The following is a 16,603-nucleotide window of genomic DNA, read 5'->3' as shown; positions in this document are numbered from 1 at the left end:
GTTTCACTAGGTTATGCAGTTCTGATAGAAAGTATTTTTCTCAAAATCAGCTTTTCTCTACATTCAGAAACAGCTCAAGAATACCTGCTTATTCAGTCCTAACCATATTCTGAATGTTTTCCTAATAAAGCTGGATTTATGCTATATTTATACGCTACAAAAGGATCTGATTTTTTTATAATAACAGTACAAAGTGTTATCTTGATTACACAATAAAGCGTTTTGCAAAACTTTCACTATATTCTTTGTGAACTCTTTAGAGTAAAAAATTACTCTAGTCACATGTAGGCCCATTCCCATTTCAGCCCTTGCCCCTACAACTTAGCCCTAACCCCTCAAACCCCTCAGTCACACAGGAGAAGGGTGTCCCAGTTTTTGCTGAGATAGAAGGGGAGAGTGAAGTATTAGGGCTTTGTATGGCCGAAACGGAGTCGTATGAGAAAAAAAGATGGCTGCAAAGTCACCAAAGAAACCCACAAATGTAAATCTTTTCTCCATTACAAAAATCACACTAACAATTGTATTATCTTAGTTTAACCTTCTTTCAACGTATTATGGTCATTTTCTTCATAACAAGCATAAAAAGCCACTAATACTATGCTGATATCTCAGTAGCTAGCTATCTATTTTTTAAGGTGGAACAGGAAAATTCTAACAAAATTGGTGAACTTTACTGCTCCTCTGCTGTCACTGCAGACAGGTTGGGTTGCCTACAGAGCACCGCTAGGAGCCTGTTAATGAAGTTCTTTTTGATTTGAGGATCCCATTTCATAGGGGAAAATTTCATCCACTACCCATTCTTACTCAGTTGCAAAGAGCAAGGTGACACTCAAAAACAAAAGCTTAAAATGAGAAATGGGATTAGGCCGTAGTGTCTCATCTCAACTCCAAGATTGCCATGATGAATGAACAGGTACGGAACTCTGTACAGTTGGAGGAATGTGTATATGTTTAAGACTGAATAATACTACTTATTAGTATGGGTCTGTGCAGGGATCAGCTATTATCATCATAATTAATTACACAATTGTAACGACTTATGATGAAAACTTATTATTTATACCTGCAATAACTCTGAATTTCCAATGATCAAGCTCCAGAGCTACATCCTCCAAAATCTCTTCTGTGCAATCTCAGTTTAAAGTATATACAAATCACCAAAACAGGCTGTATAAAAGGTTAAGCAATGTTTATGGCACTTACTGAAGTCCCATTATTTCTGTGGGGAATGAGGTGCTGGGTTACTACAAATCTACTTTGCTAAAGTGTCTAAAATGTCTAGGTGACATTACCCAGCAGCACTGGGGAAATGAAACCCCAGCAGTGGCCTCAGCCTTCGGGGACCTGACCGACTAGCACGGCCGTGACATGAGGCTGCAGTGGTGTACGACAGGTTTGATTCATTAGGAAATGTCACTTTGTTTCAGAGCGGCTCGGGGAGGGTGATTAGAGGGCTGTAATCAGGATTAATTAGGGGAATATATATCTGAGGATTAGCAGGCCCCAACCTCATGAACAGCTACACCGGCTAACGACAGGGCAGAGGCATGCATCTACGGTCACACGTGCTTATGCTCTCTTTCTTGCTCTCTCTCTCTCTCTCTCTCTCTCTCTCTCTCTCTCTCTCTCTCTCTCTCTCTCTCTGGCTGGCTGGTTGGTCTGGCTGATTTACAACACAAATACTTTCTTTGAGGCTTTGGTTATGCTAAGCTATTGGGCAGTGGGTTGGGGTTTTGCTAGCATCCACACCTTAACTGGCAGTGCTATATTTCTGGTCACCAGCTAAAGCCGCAGACTCACCTTGGTAGAATATAGGTGTGACCATGTCAGGACCTGAAAAGTGTATCAGCTGTGACTAAGTGATTAGGATGACTTTGAAGAAACTGATCTGAGTGCTAGCAAGCTAGCCATCATGCCAACCCTAACTTGTAAAAGCACAAAATACAGGCAGCTATTGCTATGTATTCACTTTTAACTGAGTGTATAGAATTGTATGAAATGTTATGCTTAGACACTGTTAACATTAGCATTACTTTCCCTATTTTGGTTGTTACTGGTATATGGAAGACATCCCTCAATGCAGCGGTGCTATTGATCATTGAAACAAATCCATATCTCAAAGTTCACCAAAGCTGAACTTAAGCAAAGTTTCACATGCATTTTTTTTATTCAGAAAGTCTGATTCCAGCCATTTCTACTGAAATCTGTACAATTTTGCTTGCAGAATTTCATGGTCAAAATGCTAGAGTGAGTCATGAAGGGACACTCCTGCCAAAATGAAAACTGTAACCATTGCTATTGTTGTTAACATGCTTACAGGCACCATACAACTATGTCTTAAAAGTCTCCAGAGTGAGTTTTGCCAATTTAAAGACTAGGGAAATTCACTCCTGATAATGTGTCTCTAACCTTTTTCTAAACTAGAAATATTTTGAGCTGGATATTTGGGGACAGGACATTTGAATTTTTTTTTTTTTTGTGGTTGTTGTTTTTTTCTGTTAGCTGGAGGAAGGAAGGAAACCAGCTGGCTAACATTACTGTCTTAAAGTAGAATTACAATGGAGAGAATAGATTACTCATCCAAAGCAATTTACTTGTCAGATGAGGAGGACAAGAAGTTATGTGCTACCTTACCTCAGCTTAGCTTCTTTTCTCTGGCTGAAAGGGTCAAAAACTTTTGCTGGAATATAGTTTGTGCTGAATAAAGATGTAACTGCTGTTATCTTTGTTTTTTTTTTTGACAACTGAGGTGAGTTACCCTGTTGTTAGATCAGTGGCTAGGCATTCAGGATTGGTTGACACCCTAGGGATTATAGTGAGTTAGTGAGAGGACACCAATGAACATAAACATGAAAAAAATATAAAATCAATTCTGTCAAACCAATGAGGCTGAGGGATGCAAAGAATAACACATCAAATTACATATTGAACTCTCGACCAGAAAGCTCCTTTAAGGCTGTCCCCAGGAGAAAGAGTAGACAGAGTAGTTAGAAAGACATCAGACATACATAATGGCCACAGAATTAAGTCAATGGCACTAAGCTGAGATATTGCAACAGGAAAAATTGCCTCAGCATTAAGGATTATTAAGGGCAGGGTTGAGTGTTTGTGGAGTGATTTTAAGACACTGCAAAATGAGCTTGTTCAGTGATTCGCATGAGTGTGCCATACAAAGAATGCCAAACAGAATGTTGGAATCAAAAATATTGTTCCTCCTCAATTTTATGTGTCCAAAAGAAATAGCAGGCCCTCAGGCCGTCTATGGGCATGAGTTATGACAGAAATCTGCCGGGCAGCTGGTTATCGCACTGTTTATGTTATTGGTGCAGCATGCTTGAGTTAGTATAACCTTGAAACACTCCAGCTTGAGTGGAGGCTTGGAGGACGGGGCTGTTTTTGCTCAACCAAGCTGAAATTTGGAGATGATGCATCACCCTGGTGTTGATTTGAAAGAAAGAAAAAAAGAAAGAAAAAAGTCTTCATCTTCCTTGCTCTTTGTACGTCTTTCTCTTGCTAACTTTCTCAGTCCCTTCCTATTTCAGCCTCTTTGTTTCCCCTTCTTTTGTTTCCCTCTCTCTCCCACTTTCTTTTGCGTTATTCGTCATCATACACTTTCTCCCTTTTCACTCTCCATCCCTCCCTTCTCTCCTCCCCTCCTTCTTACTGCTGTCTGTACGGTCAGGGTGGCCTGCTCCACTTAAACGTAAACGATGGATTTTCCTTCGTCTCCAATGAGAGAATAATACAGCGGCTCCAGCATGTTTTAGGGAAGCAGAGGAGTGGAAGATAAGACGATGGACCTGCAGGTCTGGGCTGCAGGGGGAGGAAAGGGAAGGTCATAACTGTCATCTTTCACATTCCTTACATCAAGAATGACAGCACTGACCAGGATCTGGACTCTGCTCCTTAAAGAGAAAAGGAATCTGGATGTGGCTTCAAAATCAGCATTTCTGCACAAGGTGTTTTTGATGAAAATGAGGATGAAGAAGAAAAGCATAGTAAATACACAAGTGTCGGTGCACTCACACAAATCCTTGTTTTTAGTCTTGTCTTTCTGGGGTATTTCTATAAATGTCTGCAGTACAAGAGTTTAATGTTGTTAAGGTTATGCTATGCCACACTACACTCAGCCTTAACCTCAGCTAAAAAGGAAACTTTTTTGCTCTTTTTCAAATGTACTGAACCTAGTGTATAGATTTAGCATACGACATTATAAACAGCTGGTAATGTTACAGCCTTCATGATTTCAGTACTTTCAGTGCCATTAGGAGATTAAAGCCTTCAGGACTACAGTATCAGTAAGTTCAGTGCCTTTAGGACTTCAGGATTTCAGTGCCTTAAGAACTTCAGCACCTTCAACTATCAAGCTCTTTCAATACTTTAGTGCTGTTAAGATTACACCATCAGGACCCGAGGTCCAAGATTTCAGTTCTTTCAGGACTTCAATGGTTTTAAGACTTCAGTTCCTTTGAGTTTTCAATACATTCAGGGCTTCAGTACCTTGAAGACTTCAGTGCCTTCAAGAGTTCAGAGCTTCAAGACTTGAGTACCTTTAAGACCCCATCTCTTTCAGGACTTCAGTGCCTACAGGAGTTCAACATCTTCAGGACTCCAGAGCTTAAAGACTTCAGTATGTTTAAGGCTCCAGCTTCTTCAGGATCACTGCGCCTTCAGTGCTTTATCACCTTCATCACTCCAGTTCCTTCAGGACATCAGTGACCTGAGTGCTCCAGAGGAATCTTCTGATCCTACATAAGCACTCTTATTCTTTTAAATGGATTCAAAATTCAGGCCACACCTCATCCTGCCCCTTTATGACACACCTTGAGCTTATAATCACTTTCAGTGTGAGAACAATTACTGTAGCATTAGCATAGTTAAAAAAGTGTCCTCATTTGTGTGTGGAAAGGTACTTTTGAATGCTTTCAGATAGATAGATAGATAGATAGATAGATAGATAGATAGATAGATAGATAGATAGATAGATAGATAGATAGATAGATAGATAGATAGATAGATAGATAGATAGATAGATAGATAGGTAGATAGATAGATAGATAGATAGATAGATATCTGTGCACGCATGTCTGTTTGTAAAAGGAAGCCAAAAGGCCTTGTTCACCTTTAGAGGAAGACCTGCTTTCAATTAAACAGGCATGAGAAACTGCGGCTCCTGTTGTCATGTTGTAAACAGGCCCGTTCTAGTTGAGTAACCGCATTGCATCACTCGCAGCAGACAAGGCGCCCTCCTCTTCTCCATACACCAAACCAAACATAGTCACTCCGCGTCTCCTGGAGATAAGATAACAATCATATTTTACGCACTTTATTTGAATACATTTTCTGCTTCCAGGCCGGCTTTGATTTATGGCCGTCGTGACATGCCTTTGTAGTTGAAGTATACTTACAGTAAATATGATACATACTCAAGGACTAAAAGCTTTCTATAAAGCTGTCATCAAAAGAACATATTAACCCATCTTTGTTTACAAGGGGCGAGACGGGGGGAAAAACAATTTGCTGCAACGGTCGTAAAATATCTCCCACTCCTCGCTCTCTCTGCCTGTGCTGCACGTATGGGAATGCACGCACACAATTGCGCTCTCTCTCTCTCTCTCTCTCTCTCTCACACACACACACACACACACACACACACACAGACTTGTGTGCCTATATCAGAAGTGGATGACAGCATTTAAGAAGCAGTGTCACATTTCAGGGTCATAAACAGCCAGATAGATTTGACCCCCCAGTCAGTATTCAGCCACTGACTTCTACTGGCCAGTTGAAAAAATGGAAACCATGTGGCCCCCTGGAGACCCATTGTGCAGATATCAGATAGCCCACGACGGATTTAAAGAAACCAGGCAGCCTGTACTGTCAGTATGGCCTCTGTCCTCTCACACACACAATGATATGGGACAGACGCAAGACCACCGCCCTGCACATGTCTCCAGCTGTTCTGAGTGTAAATTTCAGACCATGTGCCCTGTGTGTGGAGTGTGTGTGTGTGTGTGTGTGTGTGTGTGTGTGTGTGTGTGTGTGTGTGTGTGTGTGTGTGTGTGTGTGTGTGTGTGTGTGTGCACGAGAGAGAGTCGACCCCCCTGGGAGAAGGAAGGTTAAAAGGTTTCTCTTACTGGTGGGCAAACAGATATGCGTTTGCATTATTCAGCACTGACCGATAGCCGTCTTTCACACTTTCAGCTTATCTTGGTCAATAGTTATAAATAGTAGGGTGGGGGAGGCAAGGGCACCGTTTGAGAAAACAGATTGGTCAGGAAGAATATTTAGGGATTTTTGGGAAGAAAGTATTATTAAGACTGACATTTTAATATTGTGGGTCCAGGGATGTTTTGCTAGCAATGACAGTTAGGAATTTAATCCTAAAGGCCTATTCATACCAGTTATGATGTTTTTAGATGAAAAAAAAAACAAACATGTGACTTTTGTAGGAAGACAAAATAGATTCCTCATGTAGTGGTGATGATAAGTATGTAAGTTATTTCTTTTAAACAGACCATATTACACAAATCTAAATTTCCTCATTTATTAAATTTATTAAATAAAAGAGTTTGATGTAGTATGCAAATCGTTCAAGTTTTAAAATGTGCCTTGCACCCCTCAGTCTATACAACCTATATAAAAATGAAGCTACAAAGATGCAAGGCCTTAGGCCATCTGAGAAAATGATGTGTAAGGCTATTATACCCTACAGTAAGCACAATACTTTGTGATTTGACATATATGAAAAAGTTGACTTTTGACCATTTCAAAAGTTCTAATAAGGAAGTCTAGTATTTACAGGCATTCTGCTGAGGGAATTTAAGACATTTGTAAAAGGGCTGGAGTGAATCAATCCCAGTCAGGAACCAAACCTGTTTTCTTCTAACGATATCCTTCTATGTAAGGTCCACTGCACCGCTTTCTCGGCCAGATCAAATGTAATACTTTAGTATATCAAAGCAATGTTGTTTACTTCATAGAACATCTTAAGTCATCTTGTGGTGAATTAGCTGGTCATAATACTCAAATATAGCTTCATTAATATCTTAGTCAGTGATTATGCATATGTTACATAGTCCCTATGTTGGTAGACTACAAATAAAGTGTTACTGAAATCAGAAATCAGAAATTAAAAAGCAGCTGTTGTGTACGGATATATTTTGCAGAAAGAAACATGTCCCTTTACATTATTCCCACCTTAGTCATTTCTTTAAAAACAAGTGTAAAAATCAAACCTGTTGATTCACAATGTAAATCAAATGTAATGTAATTTAGTGTGTAAGCTCTTATATTCATATATGATTAAACGTAAATATTTGATTGTATTTGAATAATACATCACAAATAAAGTTTTCATTGTCCATAAGTTTAGATACTGTACTATTCAAAAGATTAAGGCTGTGAGATAAATGTGTTATGAGATATATATATGAGGTATTTGTTTTGTTCATAATCATAGTAGAAAAAAGATGCTAGAAGAGAACACGCGTCTGGTTCCCAGCTGTACGTGATAAAAACAAAGAGCTTCTGCTCCATCTGATTCATTAACTGTGTTTATTTCTGAGGCTAAAACCAACATGAGGTGGACTTTGCTTGCGTGTATGAGTATGTACGAAGATATGTTTTACCCGCTGGTCAGGAAAGACACGAGATGAAATTTTACAGAAAATAAAACACACATTTTCTCTAAAAGTTGAGAACAAGTTCTACTCAGAGGATTCTATATTTCTGCTGACTTCTTATACATTTTAACAACTCTTTTGCTGTTTTGTTTGTTATTTTTGCCCTTTGTTTTGCTCAGACCAACTCTACACGTACTGTAGCCAAGAGAAATCTTCTGAATACACATTTATGTACATGAAAATAAATGTCTGGTAGGTATCGACTGGCAGGCTATAGCCGGTTGACATACAGGAGGTCAGACGGTCAATGTGCTTTCTAGGCCAAAGAGGTCTTGAGTAGCATGCTGCTCAGTAATCCCTTATCAATAACCACATAATCAATAGCTGAGTGGGACAAAAGAACAGATTCCACCTGAACAATTAGGAAAATGAGGTGCAGGGCCCAGTCATCCGTCTTACCACCGAGCTCCATGGCAACAACCCCAGAATCCATACTGGAGACGTCATTCACCTCAGACTGACTGACATGTTCAACAGAGGCTTTCCCTCAGCCTAATTCATAAAGTTTTTAGCTAATTAGTCAAGAAATATCTTCAACTCTAACTTTCATTCCAAATGTTGTATATGCATTTATAACAATTTTATATTTTTATTGTTTATATTTTATATTTATATTTATATTGTAAGCTAAGATGGCTACATTTATCTGTTTTATCTGTTATACTCTGTCCACACTGTCATCTGTCATCTGACTTCCGTTAACATTCTGACTCTGCAATGTTTTGTTCACTAGGTTATGCTGGTCTGTATGAATATAGGTCTGTAAAGTAGACCACTTTTATTTTGCAATACTTTCTTTGAGGTCTCTACAAATAATTTCCGAGTAGCATCTAAGCCATAATACACTACTTTGTTTCACAGGGGTCAGTTTTTGTTTTCGTCAGTTTTCGTCTTTGGCTTAACCACCAGCAGAGCACATGGAGCAATCACACTATGACCTGCACTGTGAGGTGACCTGTGGTGATCAGGTCTCATAAGGTTTTTCGTTGGACTTCATATTTTATACCCATGACTTATGGATAGCTACAATAACTTAGTAGCTAGCAAACAAATAAATTATAGGTCATTTTTTGCTTCATTGCTTTTTTATATGAGGTGCCAATCAATTTCAGTTTTGCAAAGTGGCCTATAGTGTTCTAATTAAGGCACTGGTTTTAGCATAATTTTGACAATAGCTTGCCATTACATGTCGAACAGAAAACACAATTAGAGGTGGACTGTTTGGCATGCAGTCAAATTTATCTTTCCTGTCAAAGTACAGGGTTCTTGGCCACGCTGAGTAACAAAACCTCGTAATCGAACTCTCTGATGACAGCCAGAAGTCTTGCTTGCAGGAACGCACCTCAAGTAGTACTGTGAGTATGCTATGTTTTCGAAACCTGAAGACACGAAAGACAAGAAACTACATAATCAGAGACAGGAAAACTTGTTCAGATTCCTTTCTGCATGTTGCTGGGTAACAATGGTCTAACTGTTAACTTTCAGAAGGTGTTTTTCTATGGCATTAGATTATTTTTTAGAAAATATACCTCATAGCTAACAGACAAATTCAGTGATATTTTTAAACATTCAGTTAGTCAAATTGTATTTAATTTTCCAAACGGCTCTTAATAGCTCTTCTTGCTCTCTATTACTTTTCTATATTTAAGAAAAGTAATGTAAGTAATAATCAATAGATTTAAGGAGGTTTAAGCTGCTAATAAACTGTTTTTCTTTTTAATGGGCACTTCCAGTGTTTACTCAAAGAATTAATGATTGTAAGTTCTGTAATTAAAATGTCTATGCCGGATACAGACAACATGCCAAAAGTATTGTTGGCAACGTGCAGACGTGTTTTTAATCTCTCACTTCAGGTCAAAGACCCTTCAGGTGAAGAAGTTAACCTATGAATAAATGCTCAGTGTCCATTTGATCATCAGCTCCAGTTACTATATAGGTGCACTTTGTAGTTCTACAGTTACAGACTGTAGTCCATCTGTTTCTCTGCATACTTTGTTAGCCCCCTTTTACTCTGTTCTTCAGTGGTCAGGACCCCATGGACCCTCACAGAGCAGGTACTGTTTGGGGTCATTCTCAGCACTGCAGAACACTGATGTGGTGGTGGTGGTGTGTTAATGTGTATAGCGCTTGTCTGAGTGGATCAGGTACAGCAGTGTTGCTTAAGTTTTTTAACACCTCAGTGTCACTGCTGGACTGAGAATAGTCCATCAACCAAAAATATCCAGCCAACAGCATCCTGTGGACAGCATCCTGTGGCCACTGATGAAGGAATAGAGGATGACCAAGACAAACTGTGCAGCAGCAGATAAGCGATCATTACTTTACATCTGCAAGGCCGACTGACAAGGTAGGAGTGTCTAATAGAGTGGACAGTGAGTGGACACAGTGTTTAAAAACTCCAGCAGCACTGCTGTGTCTGATCCACTCGTACCAGCACAACACACACTAACACACCACCAGTGTTACTGCAGTGTTGAGAAGGATGGCCCAAATAGTACCTGCTCTGAGAGGGTCCATGTTTTTTTTTATTTTTAATGCAGAAAACGCACTAGATTTAAGCATTCATTGGTCAGTTATGTAAAGTTTATAGAAAACTATTTTTAAGGTGTATTTCAATGTGAAATGTCCTCCTGTAGATTTCCACTCCTGTAGATGAAGGCTTGCCTTGGACTTAATTGTAATGTTACTAGTGATTCACCACTGAAAGACTTTTCAGTTTAGGCTTAGTCTGGGTCTGGCACACTGACCACTAACATTCAGAGGACCACAAAAGCACCCAACCTAACTTCTGCACCCCAAAAATGCATTTAAGCCAAGTAGCACAGTGGACCCACAGCAAATTCAGCCTCGCCCATCAGTCTCACATTAGACCAACAGCCGCTTTCATACACATCATCCATCAACCAGGGCGAGATCCAGAGCCAAATATCCTTCATTGATCCTACACACTTATGACAGTTAACACAGCATCGAATCAGCGCAGAGCTCTGATGATCTATCAATTACTGACCACCCCCACACACACCAACACACACACACACTGCTGGCCCACTCACAATGCTAATGCTGCATTTCCCTCTCTGCACTAATGCGTTTCAGCCACTATCTCATAGGCTAATGAAAGCAAACAAATCAATAAATATAAATTATACATGCGAGGCGATGTACCGCCGCCAACATAAAGCGCCTAATTAATTACACTTGATTAATTTATATACTTTAATTATCTCTCTAAACCACAGATGGCATAAATATCGGGACAATCTGCTTATTGGTACGTCAGTCATAAAAACGGCAGACGATGGGAAACGATTAGGCCGGCCAAGGCTTTGTCGCCGGGAAGCGCACATTTGCTGACATAAAAAACGATGACGCGCTGAATAATTTAAAGTCAAGCAAATTGCAGCGCAGAGCAAGCAAAGGCTTCCCACCTGATTAGGGCTCTTATTTCTCCTGGCTTTTTAATACAGACAGTGGCTCAGCACATACAGCAAGACATACAAGTATTGCTTTCTGCAGCCTTGCTTTAATAGCAGAGTGAATGTTTTTACAGGCAGTTGCCCTTATTGCAGGAATACTATACATAGTATATTTGCATACTAATTAACATAATTAACAAACATAGGCTAAATATGGTTTTGGTTGAGCTTTGGTTGACTTTGTCATCTCTGCTTTGATAAGTTATGATAGATAGGTATGATGATGATACGTATAATAGATTACATGGTGTTAGATGTACAATAAGGTCCAAAAGTCTGAGACAATCACCAAGAAGTATTAGCAATAACAATTTGACTCAGGTAAATACAATTCAATGCAACATTATATTATAATTTTAGGGAACACATACTGGCATCATTGTTGATGATCATTAATTTACTATGCATCAAACTTTATTAGTACATAACTGGGGGGCTGTTATGTAAAAAGAACTGCACTGTCAGCTGTAGAAGTGTAGAATGAACACTTTAAGACATTACGGAACATAAAATGGCATCTAAAGTCACATGAATAGGTATTGACTTACTTTGCACTTTTTTGCATATAATTAGTGCTGACTAAAACTGCACTTTAAAAACTTTAAGAACTCCAGAAGTCATGTGACACTTCCTAGAACCTTTAGGAGTCCAATGCTACCAATTTTACGCTATTACATTGTAAAGTCAGATCTTAAGTTATGCACAATAATTTCCATAACAGTGCCTCAACAGTGTTTTGTTATGAGTTATTACAGTCAACAGTGGCATTATTGGTTATTTTTAATGACAGACTGCCAATTTTGTAGTTACAGATCATAATTTAATGCACAGTAATTAAACTATATGGAAGTATCTAATTTGGTTTTATTATATGATTGGAGATGTTGCCAAAGGTAATTGAAGATAATGAAGGTGAACGAAGAGGAAGAGTTAATAAGTTACTTAATCCCCAATATGTGTTCCTTAAAATAAAGGGTTACTTACATTATTTATTTTATCAAATAACTTGTTTGAGAAAACACCTCATCTTCATTGAGGATCTCTGAGAGCATTTAAAAAGGAAAATAGCTTTCTACCAAGGATGGGGCCTAAACTTTCTTACTTTCTTGGATGTTGTTAGGGTTGAAATGGGCCAGAAATCTTCAAAACCTATGTAGCTACAATATAGTTTACAATGAAACACAGTATTATTGTTCAAAAGATTGCGCATGAAGTAAATGAAGCTGAATGCACCTCAAGTTCATCCTACAGCCTATTCAGCCAATAAAAGGTCATGGTTCTGCAGCAGGGTCCATCTCCCTGGTAATGACTGTCAGTGTTTCTCTGTACTTACATTACTTATATTATTTACAACGAAAGCCTCACAGAAACATTCCACTTTGCTGGAGATATTGCATATCTTTTGGGCAATATAATCCCACATACACTATATGGACAAAACTCACACCACTTATTCATTGAATTCAGGTCTTTCATTCAGTCTCATTGCCACAGGTGTAAAAATCAAGCAACTAGTCATGCAGTCCACCTTTACAAACATTTGTGAAAGAATGGGTCATTCTAAAGAGCACAGTGAATTTGAGCATGGCACTGTAGTAAGATGCCACTGTAGCAACAAGCGAATTCATAAACATTTTGTCCTCCTAGATTCTCCATGATCAAATGTGACTGGAATTATTGAAAAGTGGAAGTGTTTAGGAACCACAGCAACTCAGCCACAAAGTGGCAGACCATATAAAATGACAGAGTGGGTCGCCGAGTGCTGAGGGACATAGTGCATATAAGGCACAGTTGACTCAGTTCCAAACCTCCTTTGTCACAATGACTAAGGTTTCCATGGCTGAGCAGCTGCATGTAAGCCTTATATCACCAAACATAATGCAAAACATCAGATGAAGTGGTGTAAAGCACACCACTCCTGGACTGTGGAGCAATGGAAACATATTCTGTGGAGTGAGAAATCACATTTCTGGATCTGGCAGTGTGACAGATGTGTCTGAGTTCGGCGAATGCCAGGAGAACATTACCTGCCTGACTGCATTGTGCCAACTGTAAATTTTGGTGGAGGAGGGATAATGATATGGGGTTGTTTTTCAGGGGCCGCTTAGTTCCAGTGGAGGGAAACCATAATGCTTCACCATAGCAAGACATTTTGGACATTTCTATGCTTCCAACTTTGTGGGACCAGTTTGGGGAAGGCCCTTTTCTGTTCCAGCATGACTAAGCCCCAGTGTACAAAGCAAGGTCAATAAAGGCACAACTGGGTAAGTTTGGTATAGAACAACTTGACTGGCCCACACATAGCCCTGACCTCAACCCCATCAAACACACTGGGGAAGATCTAGAATGGAGATTGAGAGCCAAGCCCTCTCATCCAACATCAGTGTCTGACCTCACAAATGCTCTTCTGGATGAATCGGCGTATTCCAAAATCTTGTAGAAAGCTTTCCAGACGAATGGAAGTATTTATAGCTGCAATGTGTGGACCAACTTCATATTAATGCCTATGGAATCAGAATGGGATATTAGTAAAGCTCCTGTATGTGTAATGTGTAGATGTCCCAATACTTTTGTCCATGTAGTGTATCTTCACAGGAATTGTTCTAGGTCATGATAGATTGACATATCAATCATACAAGCATTTCGACTTCACCATGTGTCCCCAATTAAACCCTTCCATTTTAATTATCGGTAAAGTCCCACATGAAAGTGAATGCACAAAAGGGGGTTATGTCCTGATCACTGGGAAGCAGAATTTAACTCTATTGTTTCAGAGCTAAAAGGCCCTTTTATGAATTCACCTTTGCTGCAAGCACTTAGAATATCACTGACATGTGGTTAAAGCAAACTATGCATGTACTAAATTTTGAGACATTTGCACATATAAATGAAGTACATATTAGCAGAGAATGATGTAGAATTGTGTTTGAAAGAGTCTTATATGTATTTGTTTTTCATTATTAATTCTTCAAATTATATATCAATACATGTGGAGACTAGTGTATTTGTTTCTCAATATGCTCTGAATGGAAGCTTTGGGTAAAATGCACTGACAGTTGCCAGGGATGATTCTACAGAAGAAGTGTCTTTTGGTTCCCTAAAGAACTTCTTTTTTGACATTTAACTGTTTTTTTTTTTTTTAAGGAACCCTTTTATTAACTTCAAGAGTGTAACATGATTTTGTAAACATATCTTCAGTCACATGGTGAAATTAGGATGCACCACATTTCCTGAAGGAAAGCATGAAAGGGAACATTGTACTGAAATGGACAATGGAAATGGATCAGTGCAACAGCTGTACTGCTTCAAAAACACTCATAGATCCATAGACGAACTTCTTTTATTATGAGAATGCCTTGAAGGTTTGAATCCAGGCTTTTAAGATTAATCTCAGTCACTCTGACTTATGTTTGTGGGGTTTAAAAGCTTGAAGAAATGAGTTCCTCATCAGAGGATAATTAAGAAGACCTGAGGATAAAGACTGAGTAAGAGAGATTTCAGAAATTGACAGACGATTGGAGATCCTCCCAAAGGTAATGGAGGTGGATGAAGGCGGAGGAAGAGGAAGAGTTTGAGGCGTTCGCTTCCTGACGGCGGGCTAATGAGGGTTTTTAGAATAATTAGCTCGACGGGGAGTATGGCAGAATAATTGAGGTTTCCGTGCTTACAGTGCAACATTAATGTGTCCAGGTACTGTAAATATGTCGCAAAATGGGTTGAAAAATCCCCACTAACCTCACATGACCCTGGGTCTAACGCTAAATAAAGTCTGTCCTTATCAAGCCATGTCCTAATGGTCTTTAACCAAATTACAGTGTCTGACTCGTATTATCACTACCTCACCTGAACAAAGGCTTGCCGTCAGGAAAACAAAGGTACTTTTTCTAAAGTTTGAACATAATTATGGTTTCATTGTTGTTTCTGTGGTTATGGGGCTTGTACAGGGTGTCCATAGGTGGCAATATGGCACAGTTCTGCTCCTCCACATTGGAGATTAGAAATAGATATTATCTATACTCAAGGAAAAGTATTGTTACATCATTAAAATAAACACTCAAGTAGCCTAGCATAATACAACTTGAGTAAAAAGCAAAAAACAGCTCAAGAAAGTCTTCAAGTAGCTCCCTATAGAACAGCAGTGGAGCAGATACATATGGATTAAAATAAAAAGCTAAAACTTGAAATTGAGAGCTGAAAGAATCAGTAAAGTAGTCTTGGTGTTGTACCAACAGATCAGAGTGAAATTAAACCCAAAATGGGAATTATTAGATGAGAATGTGTGGCTAAAAGTGTGAATGGCTGAAGTGTTAAAGTCAAATACACTGCAAATATTATTCTCTTTTAAGTACAGATTAAAGTATGCATTACAAATCAGGACCTTCATTTACAGCTTAGAAGCTTTTAGAAGCTAAGATTAGTGATATGGTCTCTGTCAATGTTTTTTTTTGTTAAAATTAAATGTACCATTACTAAAACAGGAGAAAAAAATATCATCCTACAATATGGTGTGTGTGCACTGACGTGAATCACCTTGGAAAGCCTAAAATAACTGAAAAGTCTTTGGTGTTTGGTCAGATTTGTTGGGAGTTATTTAGACCATGTCATACATCTTTTTACATATTAATATTAGGCACTCAGGCTCAAAAAGAAGGTTTGGCTCAATGTTTAGGTCTCAAATGCAAATCAGTGATATGACAACAATAGTAGATAATTCACTTACAAACAGGTTTTGACAGAATTCTCTTTCAACAAGCTTGCAATCGTCAGATTCATTCCCTCTGGGAAGAGGTTTGAGGCACAACCTATGTCACAAAATTGTCTTATATATCTTGTATGTTTTTCCACCAGAAACTTCTAAAACTTACATAGTGTAGCTTAAATTAAATATTAAGATTTTGTAGGAGAAGAGTAGTTTTGTGACAGGTCTTGTAAACAATCAAAAATTCACTTATTATCAAGTAATATGTGCAAATATACCCAGTTTCTACCCACTTCTGATTGGAAAGGCCTAGAATTCTGCTACCCAACCCAACCTTACCAGGGCCTAACAACATTTCGAGCTTGTTTGGGGTTTGTTTTGTTTTCTAATTGATCATTTTCTATGTAGTACATCAGATAAAAAGTATACTTTTTACACATACAGTTTAAAACTTACATTATTTTTGATCCATGTCAGCAGGAGAGCTGGTGGGTTATCCCTTCGCTGACACATTACTGTGGATGCAGCTGTTCTGCAGCAGTAAGAAACAAATGTCATTTCAACTCCAGCACTTTTTAATAAAGTAAAGCACTGTAAAACTGGGTCTATGATGATAACGCATCTTGGGTAGTGCTTGCGACTGGGTTTGAGTTGGGTTTGAGTTTCAAATTTGACAGTAACACTCAGGATTGGCTGGATCAGGTGTCAAGGTCAGGTTCAGCCTTCAGTTGATGCAGAGC

The 16,603-nt window shown here is 38.8% G+C and overlaps 1 long non-coding RNA gene across 3 annotated transcripts in view; it reads right to left on the bottom strand.

Moving 5' to 3' along the window:
* Positions 1 to 16,603, bottom strand: part of LOC108424904 — a 74,222-nt gene that overhangs the window by 42,932 nt on the left and 14,687 nt on the right. The window contains exons 4-5 of one of the 3 annotated variants that reach the window (XR_001857666.2): positions 5,123 to 5,292; positions 2,427 to 3,899 (exon numbers count right to left, since the gene is read on the bottom strand). This is a non-coding gene — a long non-coding RNA (uncharacterized LOC108424904). Of the gene's footprint in view, positions 1 to 2,426; positions 3,900 to 5,122; positions 5,293 to 16,603 lie in introns of those variants that run through there. The other 2 variants (XR_005129623.1, XR_005129624.1) reach the window with 2 other exon arrangements.

Source organism: Pygocentrus nattereri, chromosome 25 (genome assembly GCF_015220715.1).
Source record: "Pygocentrus nattereri isolate fPygNat1 chromosome 25, fPygNat1.pri, whole genome shotgun sequence".
NCBI classification, from domain to species: domain Eukaryota; kingdom Metazoa; phylum Chordata; class Actinopteri; order Characiformes; family Serrasalmidae; genus Pygocentrus; species Pygocentrus nattereri.
The sequence above is the reverse complement of the archived record's forward strand: the minus strand, read 5'-3'. Positions and strand labels throughout refer to the sequence as shown.